At 37.1% G+C, this 3,071-nt stretch overlaps 1 long non-coding RNA gene across 3 annotated transcripts in view; it reads left to right on the forward strand.

Annotated features, from left to right (window-relative positions):
• The window catches only part of LOC106065252 (uncharacterized), a 5,394-nt gene extending 2,974 nt beyond the window's left edge, over positions 1-2,420 (forward strand). For all 3 annotated transcript variants that reach the window (XR_008780426.1, XR_008780424.1, XR_008780425.1), the window contains exons 3-4: positions 60-124; positions 2,187-2,420. This is a non-coding gene — a long non-coding RNA (uncharacterized LOC106065252). The remainder of the gene's footprint in view (positions 1-59; positions 125-2,186) is intronic.
• Positions 2,421-3,071: the final 651 nt, after the last annotated feature.

Here is a 3,071-nt window from a genome sequence, read left to right on the forward strand (position 1 = left end):
AGAGAGAGAGAGAGAAAGAGAAATACACCTACTAAGATCTCTGACCTCTATCTCTACAGCTGCTCCGTGTCTTCACGGCCCTGTCTGTGCAAACCATGAAGTGGTTGCTAGGGAGAATGGACAAGTAGGTCAATAGAACTAGGTCAATAGAACTAGGTCAATAGAATTAGGTCAATCAATGTTAACAGCATTACAATATAGATCAATACAACTAGGTCAATGATTGTTACAATCTTCACGTTGTTAATCAACAGAACTAGGTCAATGATTGCTATAATCTTTACGTTATATGTCAGAAATAGGTCGACGATAGATAAAACTTTAATTTTATACGCCAATTGAACTAGATCATAGACCGATACTACCTTTACCCTTATAGGTCAACAATATGCCACATTCATAAAATTAGCCGCAGTCTAATAACTTATATCATGTTTAGATTAAGTGGCGCTATCGACTCCAAAATGACATGAAACTTGTGCCGAGACATTAATAGCAGATTGGCAATAAAATAATTGATTCCTTATTTTGTTTCGTAGTCATATAAGTTGCTATGTTTCATTTCATCCTACACTTAGTCCCATGGTTCAACAGATCCGACAATAAAATTACAAACAATAAAAGTTAAATTTTAAACGTGACGCAAAGAATTTTTTATTAGAAAGTGAACGGATTATCACAATTATAGGAATTCATTTAATTTTGAAATTAAACAATGTTTCTATGAAATTTAAAAGGTGTTAAGGAGGTTACATTTTATTCATCCTTTACTGTTTGATACTATTTGAATTAAGTATCAATTATGCTAGGACAAATTTGTACTAGTGCTCCTTCTTCCCTAGTGCTATAGAGCATGGAATGGGTTGCCTGGGTCAGCCAGGAAAATCAATGATTTGGCAGAATTTAAGTCATTGGTAAACATGCGTGACTAGATGCTAGACGCGTAGGACGTAGTCATTTTCTTTTTGAAGTAACGTCTGTATATTATAAGATAAGATAAACTCAGACCTTATCCGGTCTATATGGTGAGGGTGCGATATGGCTTTCCCTAAATTAGTAATGGATGGACTGAAAGGACTGAAGTTCGTACCCCAGTCTTCATAGGAATTTGAACCTGTTACCCCTCGGTTTAAAAGTCAAGCGTTAATCCACCAAGCCCCTGTACTTAAATAATTTCAGTTTAATGAAAGGCTAAGACAGATTTCAGGACTCAGTTATTGAGATCGGGTCTCAAATAAGGAAATCCTATGCCGAACTGGGAGTCGACAGAGCTTCGTATGAGGTTTGCGGAGACATGTTCTCTGACAAAATGAATTAAGCATACCAAGAGCTGCGATGATATGAAGGCCAATACGAGGAAAGCGCAAACAGGGACGCCCTCGTATAACTAGGCGCCACACTTTCATGGAGGACCTAAAAGTAGTGGATACCGGGTGGGAAGTGGCCTTAGACGTTGCCAGTGATTGATCTTTGTGGGGACAGCTTGCCACCCAATGCACTGAACGGCTAGAGAGGATCTAAGTCTCTGTAAAAAAAAATAAAAAAATAAAGGAATCTAATTTAACAGTTAAATAGATTCAAAAACATAAGTCTGTAAAATGTAAAATGTTTTACATGTTTCGGATGTTCTTTAAGAGTTGAAGATAGTTTACTTCCTAGTCCAAATCTCCCGCAGGTCGACGGGGGATGGGAGCGGGCAGGGTTTTAACCCCGGGACCATCGATAAATCCGAACGACAGTCCAGCGCGCAAACCGCACGACCAGGCAACCATCCAAGTCTTGCACATTCCCGTGTCTTACCACAACCAGAGGTGGCCTAAACTGTACGCAGGGCCCTGACTGAATGTCATATTCGGAGCCTAACCCTAAGATCGCAGACACATTTTAAGGTTTTCACCAAGACAGGAAAAAAATGGTTGTACGTATAAAGATGGCCATGAGAGCTTTAACATTACACTGTGACCGTTAAATGACCGGAAGAAGTCATTTCTTGTCACGAAACTCCTCGATTCAAGCATGGCGAGTTGGTCACGTGACTAAAAAAGTGTTTCTAAAATTCTGATACGAGAGAATTATTTTAATTAGACCAGTACACTTATGAGTATAAGTTACTATTAATGTTGATATTATTATTATTACTTTTATTATACTTTTAATATTGTAATATTTTTTAATTCTATTCTAAGACATATTGCTGTCAGAGCGGCTATAAAACCATAGTGACCAAGCTTCACTCTGTGGACGGATTTATCACTGTAGAGTGTACATGTCATGTATAGCACAGTTATAAAGAAGACAACTTATAAAATGGATTCTTATTGGAAAGCACTTGGATCAACGGGGTTTAAACGCTATAGCAATGTCACGCATGCGCAGTTATTGAAATAAATTTGAAACTTAAAAGCGTTGCCAGATTAGAATTAAGTATTTTTTTTATTTTTTTAAATATTGATCGTATACTCTCCCCCCCCCCCTTTTCTCTCTCTCTCTCTCTCTTTCTCTCTACACACCTCTCTCTCTCTCTCTCTTCACCGTCTTTCTCTCTCTTTCTCTCTCATTCTCTCTTTCTCGTGTGTTAGGCGCTCTTGCTATTAGTAACGATATATAATAACTAAGAAAAGACAACTTGAGCGTTACATGTTAACCATATATTATATGCTAGGACAAATTTGTACAAATACTCCTTCTTCTCCAGTGCTATTAGAGCATGGAATGGGTTGCCTGAGCCAGCCAGAAAAAAACAGTGACTTGGCAGAATTTAAGTCGTTTGTTAACATGCATGGCTAGATGCATGACGCTTACGACGTAATTATGTTCTTTTTTGAATTAACGTCTGTATTATATAAGATAAGATAAGATCAAGGGAGGCTATCTAGTTTTACTGAAAAGTAAACTTGAATTAAATGTTTTGTCTACCCTTAAAAATAAATGTTATCAAGACGCTATGCTTTATTTATATTTAAAAAAATGATAATAACAGTATTGCAGCTAAACTACTTTTATTATTTTACGTGACACTGCTATAGAATGCCTGCCTTGGTTAAGAAATGATTCAAAATCCAACAGAAATT

This window comes from Biomphalaria glabrata, chromosome 11 (assembly GCF_947242115.1).
Source record: "Biomphalaria glabrata chromosome 11, xgBioGlab47.1, whole genome shotgun sequence".
Taxonomy (NCBI): Eukaryota; Metazoa; Mollusca; class Gastropoda; family Planorbidae; genus Biomphalaria; species Biomphalaria glabrata.